Source organism: Bos grunniens, chromosome 8 (genome assembly GCF_055505025.1).
Source record: "Bos grunniens cultivar Pamir isolate PY7600 chromosome 8, Bosgru_T2T1.0, whole genome shotgun sequence".
Lineage (NCBI taxonomy): Eukaryota > Metazoa > Chordata > Mammalia > Artiodactyla > Bovidae > Bos > Bos grunniens.
Window position 1 is genome coordinate 3,575,116 of NC_141172.1, and position 17,118 is coordinate 3,592,233.

At 40.0% G+C, this 17,118-nt stretch overlaps 1 long non-coding RNA gene across 1 annotated transcript in view; it reads right to left on the minus strand.

Annotated features, from left to right (window-relative positions):
• Window positions 1–17,118, minus strand: part of LOC147366558 (uncharacterized) — a 357,719-nt gene that overhangs the window by 49,408 nt on the left and 291,193 nt on the right. Inside the window, exon 3 of the long non-coding RNA XR_015169363.1 lies at window positions 16,186–16,258. This is a non-coding gene — a long non-coding RNA (uncharacterized LOC147366558). The remainder of the gene's footprint in view (window positions 1–16,185; window positions 16,259–17,118) is intronic.

Here is a 17,118-nt window from a genome sequence, read left to right on the forward strand (position 1 = left end):
AAAATTAGACTTTCTGCAAAAATAAGATAAACTTTGAAACAGAAAACAAGTTTCAAAAGACTTATGGAAATCATCAGGTAATTTCAACCTTCAGCTTTCCCCAGAATCTTAGAGAAAGACTATATAACCAGGTGTCCCTGGATGGTGACAGCCTATGCAATGTTGCAATCTGCACAACTCTGTGACCTGGCGGGACAGAATCATTAAGGCTTTACAATCGTGGGCCACATTTAACAATGGGTTGTACTACACTCCTTGTCAGCCCAAACGAATGTTCTGAGTAGAAAAACACAGTAAATGACCGTCATTAGATTCACCCAAATCAATACTTTATTTGGTCTTTCAGACGCAGGTGCACTAAACAACACTCAGTCTACTTCTTGTTACCCCTAATCAGGTACTGCGTATGCAACACAGCTCCAGAGGTGGGATAATGAAGTTGTATTAAGCCTTATTCGGAGACTGTACTGCCAGCATCATTAGGGCTTTGCTAAACAGGAGAGTTTTGTTGCTTAGTAACACAAATATTGCAGTGGAGGTGTCAGAGGCTATTTTTCGTTCTCTGAAATCCTGACTCCCTAATTCACTTTCAGTCCTGCACGTATCAGAGTTCTGATTAATGAGGTGGCTCCTCTCTGACAGTGCGATCAGCCTAGCTTTTGTTCACCTGGCAAGGTGCAAATCAAATCTCATTTGTGTGCAAAACCTTTGTCTTCAGTGAATTCAACTTGTGTTTTCACCAGCTCCCCCACCAAAACTGAAAGCACCAGCATCCCAACCCCAAGTGCATGCGTGCTGTGTGCTCCGCGGCTCCGTCGTGTCTGACTCTTTGCAACCCCTTGGATTGTAGCCCACCAGTCTCCCCTGTCCGTGGGATTTCCCAGGCAAGAATAGTGGAGTGGGATCTTCCTGACCCAAGGATTGAACCTGAGTCTCCTGTGTCTCCAGCATTGCAGGCAGAGTCTACTGATGAGCCACAGGGGAGCCCCACAACCCCACAGTCCAGGTTTAATTGACTAGAAACCCCCTGAAAAAGGGAAATGCATTTCTGAAATGAAACTCAAACGTGACCAGAAATAAATAGGTCTGATAGGTACATATGGGCAACAAATAGCAATGGTAAGGTAAGTCCAATACTTAAGCCTATACTGCTTGCTGCACGACAAGCCAATCAAGGGATGAGCTGTTGGGGCAAGCAGTAGTGATTTGATTAGGAAAGGCAGCAGACCAAGAAGAGGGTGGACTAGTGTCTCAGAGAACCATCTTGCCTCGGCTAGTTCCTTTCATAGAACAAAGAAGGAGAGGCGAGGGGGTAAAGTAAGAAAAGGCGATGGTGGTAGTTTAGTCATCAAGTAGTGTCTGACTCTTGCGACCCCAAGGACAGTAGCCCGCCATTCTCCTCTGCCCATGGAATTCTCCTGGCAAGAATCTTGGAGTGGGTTGCCATTTCCTTCTCCAGGGGATCTTCCTGACTCAGGGATCAAACCCAGGTCTCCTGCATTGCACACAGATTCTTTACTGACTGAGCTATGAAGAAAAGGTGATGCATTGTGGCAAAAATTTCCTAGTTCCAGCCAGACTCAGGAGGGGATGTGTCAGTTTCTTCTTTCCCACAGTCACTCAGAGCAGGGTCCAGTCAGGATGTTTCCTGAAGCTAAATAAAAGTAATTTAGCTTAACAAGCTGCGGTCTCTGGGGTGACACAGAGTCAGACAGGACTGAAGCGACTTAGCAGCAACAGCAGCAGCTTAACATTCAGGCCTGGGAGGCAGGGTTCCCAGAGATGGGCCATTATGTATACTTTAAGCTTATCAGCAACATCCCTTTAGTGATGCACTTGTAGCCAACACAATAGAATACAAAGGTTAAAGTAAAAGAAACAGATCCAATATGGATTTGTTCTTCTTAACTACAATACCTCTTCTTAGATAAGTATTCTCAAAGCATTTATAAAGTTGGACAAAACTTTACAATATTTTTTTAATTTAAAAAAAAATCCCTCAAATGTATCTCTTGATATCACTGAGACACTTCAGTATAAAAATCAATTCTCCACCTTCATGAAAAAACCTAACTGGATCTTCTGTTTCTCTCTCTCCTATCTCCACTCCACCTGTCTCATCCTCATTCATTCTCTCTCTTTGATGTAAAAATACATGTGTGAATATACACAGGAAAATGCAAGAAGAAAGAAATAAGAGATCAGAAAACATAAAAATTCTTTTTTATTGAAGTATAGTTGATTTGCAATATTGGTATATAGCAAAGTGATCCAGTTATATATTTTTAAGATTATTTTCCATTATGTTATTAAAAGATATTGAATATATTGGGTTGGCTAAAAAGTTCACTCATGTTTTCTTATGTTTCTTATGTTCACTCATGTTCACTGTCTTATAAAAAACCCTGAATGAACTTTTTAGCCCACCCAATAATTCCCTGTGTTACACAGTAAAGCCTTCTTCCTTATCTACTTTCTATAAAGTAGTTTGTAAATCCCAAACTCCTAATTTATTCCTCCCCTTCCGTTTGGCAATCATAAGTTTGTTTTCTATGTCTGTGAGGCTGTTCCTTTTTTGTACATTGGTTCATTTGTATTACTTTTTAGATTCTACATATAAATGAGGTCATATAATATTTATCTTTCTCTGCCTTAGTTTATTTAATATGATAATCTCTAGGTCCATCCACATTGCTGCAAATGATGATATTTCATCCTTTATACGGTGATACACCACACACACACACACACACACACACACACACACTGCATCTTAAACCAATCATCCTGTTGACGGTCACTTGGATTGTTTCAATGTCTTGATTATTGTGAATAATGCTGCTATGATGCTCATATCTTTTCAAATTGGAGTTTCATTCTTCTCTGGATATATGTTCAGGAGTGAGATTGGCGGATCAAACAGTAGCTAGATTTTTATTTTTTTAAGGCAGCTCCACACCACTCTCCATAGTGGCTGCACCGATTTACATTCCCACCAACTGTGTAGGAAGGTTCCATTTTCTCCACACCCTCTCCAGAACTTATTATTTGTAGACTTTTTGATGACAGCCATTCTGACCAGTATGAGGTAATTTTTTGGGGGGGCATAACTAAAACTGAATTCTAAAATTGGCTCTAGCTTTCTGATCAGCCAAGACAAAAAGGAAACATCAGTGTTCTCTGAATAAATGCCATGCCAATTTTAATGAATAACGGCTTTTCCCAGAACTAAAAGTAAGGAGAAATTTAGCAGATATGTTGGAAAGTCAACACACGCATTAGCTTCCTGTTGCTGCCATAACAAATTTAACTCAAAAAACAGTTCAAACTTGGCTTAAAAACAGCTCAAACTTATGGTCTTGCATGGTGCTAGGTTAGCAGTCTGACCTGGGTCTCACTGGGCTAAAATCAAGATCCTGTCAGAGACCTTCTGAGCTTAGCGCAGACCGCAGAGGAGTCCCTTTCTTGCCTGGACAACTTCCAGAGGCTGCTGACGTTCCTTGACTCATAAATCTCTTCCCCTGTCTTCAGAACCAAGGGGGTTTTATCTCCAACCAGCCTTCTATAGTTAAATTTCCCTCTCTCCACAGCCAGGAAGGACTTATCGTCCTTTAAAGATCGATGTGGTTACTCAGGAAACCCAAACAGGGGTTCTGTATCAAACTAGAGGGGCAGAATAAGGAGGAAGATGGGAGAGAGGTTTAAAAGGGAGGGGATACATGTATACCTATGGCTGATTCATGTTGAGGTTTGACAGAAAACAGCAAAATTCTGTAAATCAATTATCCTTCAATTTAAAAATTAATTAAAAAAAGAAAGATCCATGTGATTAGATTAGGGCTTCCCAGGTGGCTCAGTTGGTAAAGAATTTGCCTGCCAGTGTAGGAGACATAAGAGACATGAGTTCCATCCCTGGGTCAGGAAGATCCCCTGGAGAAGGAAATGGCAACCCACTCCAGGATTCTTGCCTGAAAAACCCCGTGGACAGAGGAGCCTGATGGGCTATAGTCCACGGGCTTGCAAAGAGTCGGACACATCAGAGCACACGTGCACGAAGGTGGTTAAATTCGGCTGGCAGGTAATCCAGCACAAGTGCCCCTTCTCACTGTCCTTAACTGAATCATGTCACCTCACCCATTCACAGCTGCTGGGATGAGCATACAGACATTATTCTGTCAGTTAGGAGGACCTCACGTCATAGACCTAGGTTGGAATATTGCTCCCCACAATTACAAGCAATGTGGCCTCGAGGAAACCATTTAACTTCATGAGCCTCAGTTTCTTCATCTGAGGAAACTGCAAAGTCCATTTGCTTTGGCTATCAGAGAGTGAAGTGGCAGGTTTAATATTCTTTTTGTGGAAAATCAGCAGCCTGACATAAAATGTTCTTCCAGAAAAAGAATCATATTTCTTGAACGACTAAAGGACCCGTGAACAAGGTCAGACATTTTCTCAGCAGAGCTCTGGGTCTGGCCAAACGCCAGAACAAGCAGCCATTTGAAACACTGAAGATGTAGATTGAACTGTTAAAATCATATGTATCTCATCACGGGAAAGCTTCTATAGAGCAGATGTTGTTGTTTAGTCGTGTCTGCTTCTTTGAGGCCCCATGGAATAGTTGTTAAGTCATGTCTGCTTCTTTGAGACCCCATGGAATAGAGCCCACTAGGTTCCTCTGTCCTTGGGATTTTCCAGACGGAAATATTGGAATGGGTTGCCATTTCCTCCTCCAGGAGATCCTCCTGACCTAGGGATCAAACTCATATCTCCTGTGTCTCCTGCACTGAAGGCAGATATTTCACCCATTGAGCCCTAATGGGAGAGCTTCATGCAGGAAGCTGTAAGCATGCAGATACAGTAATGAACAGAAGACCAAATACTCTAATAGAGCTTAAATGTTTGTAGGGATTATGATTGTAATTGTACCTATATCATAGGGTTACTGGGAAGATGAAATTACAAAAGTATGAAATACCCTTAGAAGATTGCCTAGCACATTATAGAACTTCAACAATAATTATAGTTTTTATAATTTTATATTTAAACTTAATATTTTATTTAAATTTTATATTCAATGTAAATTAATTTGTATCTAGTTATTTTAATTAATTTTATATTTAATTGTATTTTATACTTTTATAATATTTATATTACTATTATTATTATATGAGAAGGCTTCCCTGGTGGCTCAGATGGCAGGAGACTAGAGTTCAGTCCCTGATTCAAGAAGATCCCCTGCAGAAGGGCGTGGCAACCCACTCCAGTATTCTTGCCTGTAGAATCCCATGAACAAAGGAGTCTTTCGGGCTATGGTCCATGAGGTCACAAAAAGTCTGACACTACTAAGTGACTAAGCACGTAATCCTCACATTACATCAGAATATTATATCCTGATAAAAGTGCATGATCACATAATCAAATTAGGGTAATGAAGTGAAGAATAGGAAAGTTCTTGACACCCAGGTATAAAAATAATGAAAGCTTACCTTGATTCATCCAATGTAATACACACTTATTGAGAAACTATTATATGCTAAGTACTGTTCTAGAAGTTTTATATACAGAAGTGATCAAAAAAAATGTAAATGTATCACAAAATGTTGTTTATCGTGTGTAGAAAATGCATTTCATTTGTAAGAGTCCCTTCTTCTGTGAGCTTAACTGACAAGTCAGGCCATGATCAGATGTCTGTCATTTTCATCAAAAACTTCTTTTTTAATATATCTGTGAACATACACTTGATGCAATCATTTTCCAAGAGAGACAGAAACTTGATAAACAAGGATCAGTGGTTCTGTCAAAGGAGAAATAAATTGCACACAAAAACCTGATAAACCATGGAAAATTACAAAACATGCAAAAATGATGTTAAAAGTATTTCAATCAAAGAATACTTATGTTGCCTCATCAGTTCAGTTCAGTTCAGTTGCTCAGTCATCTCTGACTCTTTGTGACCCTATGAACCATAGCACACCAGGCCTCCCTGTCCATCACCAACTCCCGGAGTCCACCAAACCCTTGTCCATTGAGTCCGTGATGCCATCCAACCATCTCATCCTCTGTCATACCATTCTCCGAAACTCAGTCTTTCCCAGCATCAGGGTCATTTTCAATGAGTCAGCTTTTCGCATCAGGTGGCCAAAGGACTGGAGTTTCAGCTTCAACATCAGTCCTTCCAGTGAACACCCAGGACTGATCTCCTTTAGGATGGACTGGTTGGATCTCCTTGCAGTCCTAGGGACTGTCAAGCATCTTCTCCAACACCACAGTTCAAAAGCATCAATCCTTTGACACTCAGCTTTCTTTGTAGTCCAACTCTCACGTCCTTACACGACCAATGGAAAAACCATAGCCTTGACTAGACGGACCTTTGTTGGCAAAATAATGTCTCTGCTTTTTAGTATGCTGTCTAGGTTGGTCATAATTTTCCTTCCAAGGAGCAAGTGTCTTTTAATTTCACGGCTGCAATCACCATATGCAGTGATTTTGGAACCCCAAAAAATAAAGTCAGCCACTGTTTCCACTGTTTCCCCATCTATTTCCCATGAAGTGATGGGACCAGATGCCATGATCTTTGTTTTCTGAATGTTGAGCTTTAAGCCAAATTTTTCACTCTCCTCTTTCATTTTCATCAAGAGGCTCTTTAGTTCTTCTTCACTTTCTGCCATAAGGGTGGTGTCATCTGCATATCTGAGGTTATTGATATTCCTCCTGGCAATCTTGATTCCAGCTTATGCTTCCTCCAGCCCAGCATTTCTCATGATGTACTCTGCATAGAAGTTAAATAAGCAGGGTGACAATATCCAGCCTTGAAGTACTCCTTTTCCTATTTGGAATCAGTCTGTTGTTCCATGTTCAGTTCTAACTGTTGCTTCCTGACCTGCATACAGGTTTCACAAGAGGCAGGCCAGGTGGTCTGGTATTCCCCTCTCTTTCAGAATTTTCTACAGTTTACTGTGATCCCCACCTCATAGTAAAGTTTTTATTTCTTGGATACCATTCTCTGTTGGGACTTCCCAGGGAGATCAGTGGTGAAGAATCTGCCTGCCAATGTAGGCGATGCAGGAGACTCGAGTTTAATCCCTGCCTTGGTAAGAGCCCCTGGAGGAGGAAATAGCAACCCACTCCAGTATTCTTGCCTGGGGAATCCCATGCACAGAGGAGCCTGGCAGGCTACAGTCCACGGGGTAGCAAAGAGTCAGACATGACTGAGCACTCACACACACATACCATTCTCTGTCACTGTAATTTATGATTTTTGGCCCAAATTCCCCCTATTTCATAGAAAAACTTTGCCATGCTATTGTTTTAAGGAACTACTTTAATAATCCACAGATCTCTTCCATCTCAGTTTGTCTGCAAAAATCCCTACTGTTGAAACCATGCATCTACAGTCCACCATTCTAGTCCCATCTTTTCAAGAGCTTCCCAATCTAAGGAAGCTATCTAAGAAAATTATTCACAAGCTAAAAAACACATCTAGGAAATAATCATAGAAAATGTTCTCCACTAATAAATTCAAATTAAAACTATGAGGCCTGATTTTTACCTCATAAATTAGCACAAACAAATTGTGTTTTTGTAAAGATAATTCCCAATACTATCAAGGAAGCAGTTAAATGGATAATCTCATCTTGCCAGTGTCAGTGTTAATTGGCCTTTAGGGTAGAAATCTGACAAAGTGTATCATGTGCTATTAATTTTTCCATATTTTTTGATCCATTAACATAATTTTCTGGAATCTACCCTTGTTTAGAATAAAAACACATGCATGAAAATGTTTGTCACACCATCATGTGTGCTAATAAGATTAGAAATAATCTAAATGTAAAACAATGAGAGAATTGTTAATAAATTATGGCATATTATTCAACCAATAAAGCGTGAAAGATTTTTCACATAGTTTTTCTAATATACTTCACTTATACTCCATTTCATTCCAAAAAGCATCTGTGGGAAAGAGACTCCCAGACTTAAGAGAACCAGGGGCATTCTCTAGGACTTTTGGTCACCAGGAGGGGAAGGATGTGGCAAGGGATAACTAGGGAGTTTGGGATGGACACATACACACTGCTATATTTAGAGTAGATAACCAACAAGGACCTACTGTTCAGCACAGGGAACTCTGCTCAATGTTATGTTGCAGACTGGATGGGAGGGGAGTTTGGGGGAGCATGGATACAGTATATATATGACTGACTGTCTTTGCTGTTCACCTGAAACTATCACAACATTGTCCATGGGCTATACTCCACTCTAAGGGAAAAAAGTTAAAAAAAAAAAAAATTGGAAAGACAATGCTGAAGCCACCATGAGAACTGAGATGTCTTCTATTAAGCCAGACATTTAAAAGATGTGCCAATATGTTTAAAAATACCACTCTTGCTGGGGGGAAGATTGAGAGGAAGGAATAGTTAGAGAGTTTGGGATGGACATGTTCACGTTGCTTTATTTAAAATAGATAACCAACAAGATCCTACTGTACAGCGCACGGAACTCTGCACAGTGTTATGTGGCAGCCTGGATGGGAGGGGAGATGAGGGAGAGTGGGTACAGGCCTTCAAAGCCTTACTTGATCTAGAAATCTTTTAGACCCACTGTAATAGAAGGGATACGGTACCATTGGCCTGCTATGGGGAGAGCCACGGTCTTCCCCTCAGCCCTTCCTGTGACGACAGCCCTCCCCTCACAGGTCTGAGGGCCAGTGTGGAGATCTGACCAGCTGCCTATTCTGGTTGGGCAAGCCTGCATCTGACGGCTGACCTTCTGAACTGACTGCTAAGGAGACACAGGTTAAATTCCTTTTATCCTCTGACCTCCATAAGGACCCATTTGGATGGATATCCATAGTGCCATTATGGGTCCCCAGAAATTAAGGTTACTTCCAAGTCAGTGACTGAATATCAACCAAAGGTCTGGTAAACTCCCTTTCTTATAGGTGGTGGGGGCGGTGGTTTAGTCACTCAGTTACATGCGATTTGTTGTGACCCCATGGACTGTAGCCCACCAGGGTCCTCTGTCCATGGGATTTTCCAGGCAAGAATACTGGAGTGGGTTGCCATTTCATCCTCCAGGAAATCTTCCTGACCCGGAGATGAAACCCGCATCTCTTGTGTCTCCTGCATTGGCAGGCAGATTCTTTACCACTGTGCCACCTGGGAAGCTTCCTACGTGTGTTGTTATAACAAATAGCCACAAATCCACTTTAAGAGAGACTTGGAGAAAGTTTTAAACTATGTACATATGATAATGCTGCATAGCTCTGTCTCAAAAAGACTAAGGTCAGTGAGCTAAGTCTAGAAAACAAGTAAGAGAGTAAACTCTCCAATGTGTTTATTTATATCAGGATTTTGGCCACAGATCCAGAGGATTTTCTGCTATATGAATAAAGTAATAATATTCATATTATTTGTAATGGGCTTGTGTAGTCTTTTAGCCCCTTAGGACAAATTAGTCACTTCTCAAAATGTCTGAATGTCAAAATATTCTGATTTCCACTTTAGCCCTCATGCCCATCATGGTCATTGTATCACCTCATCTATGAGGTCAAGGACTGACACTTGACCCCAGCCATTCCAGAATTCCACCATCCATATTGATGTCATGGAGCTAATCTCAAAGGTACCATTTCAAAGTACAAAAGAATAGTTTTGGTTTTTTTTTTTTTAATATGTTTGTGTGTATGTGTTCAAGCAATTTATTTTAGAAAACAAACACACGCTTTTTTATCTTTGTTTCAAGCAACATATAATAGGGGAACTGTCTATGCTGTTCAATATTGCGATAGCATGTTATTTAATTTTAATATAATGATCCATCATCTTTCCATGTGTGCATGCTAAGTCACTTCAATCCTGTCTGACTGTTTGAGACATATGGACTATAGCCCTCCAGGCTCCTCTGTCCATGGGATTTCCCAGGCAATAATACTGTAGTGGGTTGCCATTTACTCCTCCAGGGGATCTTCCTGATGCAGGGATTGAACCCAAGTCTCTTGCATCTAATACTGGTGGTTATAACTGGGTGGGGCTGGATAAATCGAAGGTAACTGTTATTTTCCCAAAATTTATAAACACATATTACTGTTTTTTTTTTACCTGATATTTTATTAATTGGAGGATAATTGCTTTACAATTTTGTGTTGCTTTCTACCATATATCTACATGAGTCAGCCATACGTATATCTATATCTCTTCTCTTCTTAATTCTCCTCTCACCTCTCACTATACCCCATCACCTCTAGATTGTTACAAAGCACTAGGTTGAGCTCCCTGTGTCACACAGCAAATTCCCATTTGCCATCTATTTTATTTATTTATTTTTGTTAAATTAATTTATTTGTTTTAATTGGAGGCTAATTACTTTACAATATTATAGTGGTTTTGCCATACATTGACATGAATCAGCCCTGGGTGTACATGTGTTCCCCACCCTGAAGCCCCCTCTCACCTCCCTCCCCATCCCATCCCTCAGGGTCATCCCAGTGCACCAGCCCTGAGTGCCCTATATCATGCATCGAACCTGGACTGGAAATCTATTTCACATATGGTAATATAAATGTTTCAATGCTATTCTCTAAAGTCATCCCACCCTCACCTTCTCCCACAGAGTCCAAAAGTCTGTTCTTTATATCTGTGTTTCTTTTGCTGTCTCGCATATAGGGTCATTGTTAATCATCTTTCTAAATCCCATCAGATCAGATCAGTCGCTCAGTCGTGTCCGACTCTTTGCGACCCCATGAATCGCAGCACGCCAGGCCTCCCTGTCCATCACCAACTCCCGCAGTTCATTCAGACTCACGTCCATCAAGTCAGTGATGCCATACAGCCATCTCATCCTCTGTCGTCCCCTTCTCCTCTTGCCCCCAATCCCTCCCAGCATCAGAGTCTTTTCCAATGAGCCAACTCTTCACATGAGGTGGCCAAAGTACTGGAGTTTCAGCTTTAGCATCATTCCTTCCAAAGAAATCCCAGGGCTGATCTCCTTCAGAATGGACTGGTTGGATCTCCTTGCAGTCCAAGGAACTCTCAAGAGTCTTCTCCAACACCACAGTTCAAAAACATAAATTCTTTGGTGCTCAGCCTTCTTCACAGTCCAACTCTCACATCCATACATGACCACAGGAAAAATCATGCATTAATATACTGTATTGGTGTTTTCCTTTCTGACTTACTTCACTCTGTATAATAGGCTCCAGTTTCATCTACCTCATTAGAACTGATTCAAATGTATTCTTTTTAATAGCTGAGAAATATTTCATTGTGTATCTGTACCACAGCTTTCTTATCCATTCATCAGCCGATGGATATCTAGGTTGCTTCCATGTCCTAGCTATTGTAAACAGTATTGCAATGAACATGGGGATACACATGTCTCTTTCAATTCTGGTTTCCTCGGTGTGTATGCCCAGTGGGACCATGTATGACCATGAAGCAGTGGGGCTGCTGGGTCATATGGCAGTTCTAAATTTCCAGTTTTTTAAGGAATCTCCACACTGTTCTCCATAGTAGCTATACTAATTTGCATTCCCACCAACAGTGTAAGAGGGTTCCCTTTTCTCCACACCTTCTCAGCATTTATTGTTTGTAGATTTTTTGATAGCAGCCATTCTGACCAGAATGAGATGGTACCTCATTGTGGTTTTAATTTGCATTTCTCTGATAATGAGTGATGTTGAGCATCTTTTCATGTGTCTGTTAGCCATCTGTATGTCTTCTTTGGAGAAAATCTGTTTAGTTCTTTGGCCCATTTTTCAATTGGGTTGTTTATTTTTCTGGAATCGAGCTGCACGAGCTGATAGATGGAGAAATAGACTATGTTCATGGATCAGAAGAATCAATACAGTGAAAATGAGTACACTACCCAAAGCAATCTACAGATTCAATTCAATCCCTATCAAGCTATCAATGGTACTTTTCAGAGAAGTAGGACAAATAATTTCACAATTTGTATGGAAATCAAAAAATCTTGAGTAGCCAAAGCAATCTTGAGAAAGAAGAATGGAACTGGAGGAATCAACCTGCCTGACTTCAGTCTCTACTACAAAGCCACAGTCATCAAGACAGTATGGTACTGGCACAAAGACAGAAATATAGATCAATGGAACAAAATAGAAAGCCCAGAGATAAATTCAAGCACCTATGGACACCTTATCTTTGACAAAGGAGGCAAGAATATACAGTGGAGAAAAGACAATCTCTTTAACAAGTGGTGCTGGGAAAACTGGTCAACCACTTGTAAAAGAATGAAACTAGAACACTTTCTAACACTATACACAGAAATAAACTCAAAATGGATTAAAGATCTAAATGTAAGACCAGAAACTATAAAACTCCTAGAGGAGAACACAGGCAAAACACTCTGACATAAATCACAGTAGGATCCTCTATGACCCACCTCCCAGAGTAATGGAAATAAAAGCAAAAATAAACAAATGGGACCTAATTAAACTTAAAAGCTTTTGCACAATGAAGGAAACTATAGGCAAGGTGAAAAGACAGCCTTCAGAATGGGAGAGAATAATAGCAAACAACATATAATAATAGCAACTGACATCCATTTTAAATATGGTAGTGTATATATACAATGGAACATTAGAAAGTGTTAGCCTCTCAGTCTTGTCTGACTCTTTGCAACCCATGGATTACCCACCAGGCTCCTCCACCCACGGAATTCTCCAGGCAAGAATACTGGAGTGGGTTACCATTCCCTTCTCCAGGGGATCTCCCAAACCCAAGGATTGAACCCCAGGTCTTCTGGCTTGCAGGTGGTTTCTTTACCAACTGAGACACCAAGGAAGCCCCACAATGGAACATTGCTAAACTATATAAAGAACACATTTGCATCAGTCCTAAAGGGGTGAATGAACCTAGAACCTAATATACAGTGTGAAGTAAGTCAGAAAGAGACAAATATCACATATTAACACATGCATTTGGAATCTTAAAGGATGGTACTGATGAACTTGTTTGCAGGGCAGCAGTGGAGATGTAGACATAGAGAACAGACTTTTACTATTTTTATAGTCAGAAAAATATACCACAGAAGTGTGAGGACAAAAAGTATCATCACATTGGGGTAGAGCCTCCCATTCCTGTAAGTGAGGAGTTAGCAAAGCTGGTTAGGGTCAGGTGTCCTAGCCTGTGACCTAAGGCAAGGCCATGGCAGTCACCGTAGGAAGAGAGGATGGATATTGAGGAGGTGAAAAAAGTAAAATGACTGGGTTGATGCAGCTGATGAAGACTGGAGCAGAAATGAGAGAAGGGGAATTTTCTAACCTGAGCACCTGCATGGGTAGCCACACCTGCCACCAAGATGAAGAGAGAAGATAAAAAAAGGAAAAAAAAATGTGGTTTCCAGTATGGAAGACTTGGGTCTCTGGGAGATTTCAATGTTGAGCTCATCAGTACTCAATTTGAGAAACAGAAGAAGTGTGGAGTGTTGAAAGTTCATGGTCTTTGAACTGAGGCATTATGGTTTTAAATTTTATAGCTGCTGCTTACTAACCATGTTATAAAAAACCACAGGCCAAGTATTTCTCTCAGCTTCTGTTTCTCATCAATAAAATGAGGATAATTAAATAATAGAATTTTCCTGATGTTTGTGTGATAAGAGAAATAGCACATATAAGCAGTTAGCAAGAGCTTAGGAAACCTGTAATAAATATATTGATGTTATGCATCATCATTATTATTGCTTGCTGTGTGATGTTAGGCAGATGGATCAATTTCTAAAAGCCTCAGGTTTTTAATAAACTGGAGATAATAAAATGTACCACACAACTGAATTGATCCCTAAATGAGCCGATGCCTAACTCAACGCCTACTCCAAAGTGGTCATCATGCCAAGCATGTCAATTTGTTTTCAGCCCTTATCATTATTATTGTTGTGATCTATTCAAACTCACTAGTCACCAAAGTATGAAAATGAAACATTGCCATATTCTTGTTTGCCAAGTTCAATGAACTTTTTAATATTTTAATTGGATACATTCCCTTTTTACAGTGTGTGGGTAGTAAATGGCCTTTTTCTCAGCTTTCAGAAGGGTGTTGGCTTTTTGTTAATGTATTTAAAAGTTTTCTCATTAGATTATTTATAGGATTAGTTAATTTTTGTAGTTCTTATCCACTTAATTAATCTTTTCATTTTTTTATGATGCTTTCTTAAGGACACAGATTTTTAAAAAATATTTAATCCTATCTACTATTATTTTTCTTTGTGACTTTCCTTATTTTTATGTTTAGAGCATCCTGGTTCACATCAACATACAATATTGCCTAATTAACCTTTTTTATAGTCATTTTAATTTTTGTAGTAATTATATTGTTAGCTAGAATATTTAAACCATGGAAAATACAGTTAGTTGTTTGAAGCAAGGTGAGATTTTATTTGCTTCAGATTTTTCCAACTAGCCCAATTTTCTCAATATTTATGTTTTGCAATATCTATCCCTTTCCCCATGTATCTATGATGCTTCTTTTATTAAAAGCTAGTAATAGTATTTTATTATAGTATAATATCTAATAGTATCTTTACACTACAATGTGTTTCTAAGCATTCAACTTGGTTCTGACAATTATAAAATGTCACGTTGGTTGTAAATTATTACATTTTAAGTGGCTGGGAAGTGAAATCCCACATCTCTAATCTCCTCCCAAAGCCTTCCTCTTCAAAGGTTTACTGGCTCAGAGGGCTTCCCTGGTGGCTCAGGTGGTAAAGGTGGTAAAGAATCCACCTGCAATGAAGGAACCCCAGGTTTGATCCCAGAGTCGGGAAGATTCCCTGGAGAAGGAAATGGCAACCCACTCCAGTATTCTTGCCTGAAAATCCCTGGACAGAGGAAACTGGCAGGCTACAGTTCATGGGGTTTCAAAGAGTCAGACACAAATGAGCAACTAACACTTTCACTTAGTTTTTGGCGTATTTATTTTGAAATTAAATTTTCAAGTCTTCTACTGAGTTCTAACACCCAATTCCCAATTAAATATAGCTTGACTTTGTAATTTTCAATGTGGGAAGAACTGGCATCCTAATATTTTTTTCAATCTTTCCTTGCATGAACATGATATATATTTTTTCATGTCTTCTATAATTCTCACAATATTTCAGAAGTGTAATTTATGTAGACCCCAAACTTCCTGTTGTTCAGTTGCTCAGTCATGTCCGACATTTTGTGATTCCATGAACTGGAGCCCGCCAGGCTCCCCTGTGCTTTACTATCTCTTGAAGTTGCCTAAACTCATGTCCATTAAGTCGGCAATGCCATCCAACCATCTCGTTCTCTGCCACCCCCTCCTCCCTTCAGGATCTTTTCCAATGAGTCAGCTCACTGGGAAAAAAAAAAACAACAAACTTTTTACTTAGTTTTACTTAGAGTTGGTATACTCCTTGGTATATGCTTGTCATTTTGTGAATAAGATCTTTTCTTTACCAACAAATACCTGTAAATGATTATCACTAGCCTTAGAACAGTCTACGGAAGTTATGTCTGCATTATAAAATGGTCTAGCTGGTGCTCCCTGGTTTTGTGCATCTTGACACCTTTAAAAAGTCATAGCAAGAATTTGAATTTTAAATCTGCAGAGTTTTGCTTATGCAGAAGGCTATGAAATAATAGTTCCATGTATTCGTCTCAGTTTGCTCCTCAAGAACATGTCCTCAACCATATTTTGCTGTAAAAGGTACATTCTTTTCAAGGAAAACATGTGGATCACCACTCAAGATGCTATGTGTTAAGGTGTGTGGTTCCCAAATGAAGTCTTCCATCTAATCAGAAATCCCTTCTTTCTTTTCTAATTCATCCAACCTCCCTTCTTCTCAATACATCACAAGGCAGGTGTCCTGCCTGCCACCTCAGATAACATCACATGACCATCCAGAAGTGGCTGGCAGGCCCTGTCAGCCATCATAACTCTCAAGGAACAGACTCCTGCATGGACACGCCAGTCCCTGGACTCTGCAGGAAATGCTCTCAGATCACAGTGCTTCTACCTCACCATCTACTTCACTCCTGCAACCTGTAACTCTTCGTTTTACTTTCTTTTACATCCTCCAAAGTATAATCTCATTGTCTTAAATATTTTCTCTATGTACACTGAGAATCACAGTAATTGGTGTCATAATTTTTTCTTTTATTTTCAAACATACTTTTGAAAACTCAAGAAAAGGGAAGTCCATTTTACTTACCCATGTTTTTGCTCTTTCCTTCCTCTGTTTTCTTTCGGGAAACTCCAGGATCCCATCTATTAGCATTTCTTTCCTGTTCAGAGAAAAGAGCTCCCTTTAGACATTCTGTTAGGATAGGTTTTGTGTGTTATTCACTCAGTCGTGTCCGACTCTTTGCAACCCCATGTACTGTAGCCCGCCAGGCTCCTCTGTCCATGGGATTTTCCAGGCAAGAATACTGGAGTGGGTTGCCATTTCCTTCTCCAGGGGATCTTCCCAACCCAGAAATCGAACCCAGGTCTCCTGCATTGTAGGCAGATTCTTTACTCTCTGAGCCACCGGGGAATAGGTTCGCTGGTGACAAATTCCCTTAGTTGAATTGAGAACTTAAGTGTTATCTGAATAATCTAGTATCTAGGAATATACCTCCATAAGGAAAGAGTCCCTCCAGCTACAAATCGTTGGTGCGGGCTGTGCTAAAGGAAACATAAAGCAGTACAATCTGAAGAGGTGGCTTATATTTGTAAATAATTACTTATGGGTCTTACTTGTGACACACAGCATCTTCCTTGCACCATGTGAGATCTTTTAGTTGCAGTGCACAGGCTCCTAAGGGTGTGGGCTTAGTTGCTCCAAGGCATGTGGGATCTCAGTTCTCCCACCAGGGATTGAACCCACATCCCTTGCATTGCAAGGCAGATTCTTAACCACTGCACCAACATGGATGTCCCTGGAATGGTGGCTTATGACGACAGAACTTAAATTTCCTAGTTCTTTAGAAGCATCCTAAATAAGGGAGAGAATCAATGAAGAATACTTGGTCTGCTCACCATAGGCTGTAATACACTGTCACATACTGGATTTTGATAGCCTGATTTTATACCAGGGCTTTACTTTTTAACCATGTACAAGCAATATAAATATAATTAGCACAGTACTTCACAGAGAATAAAA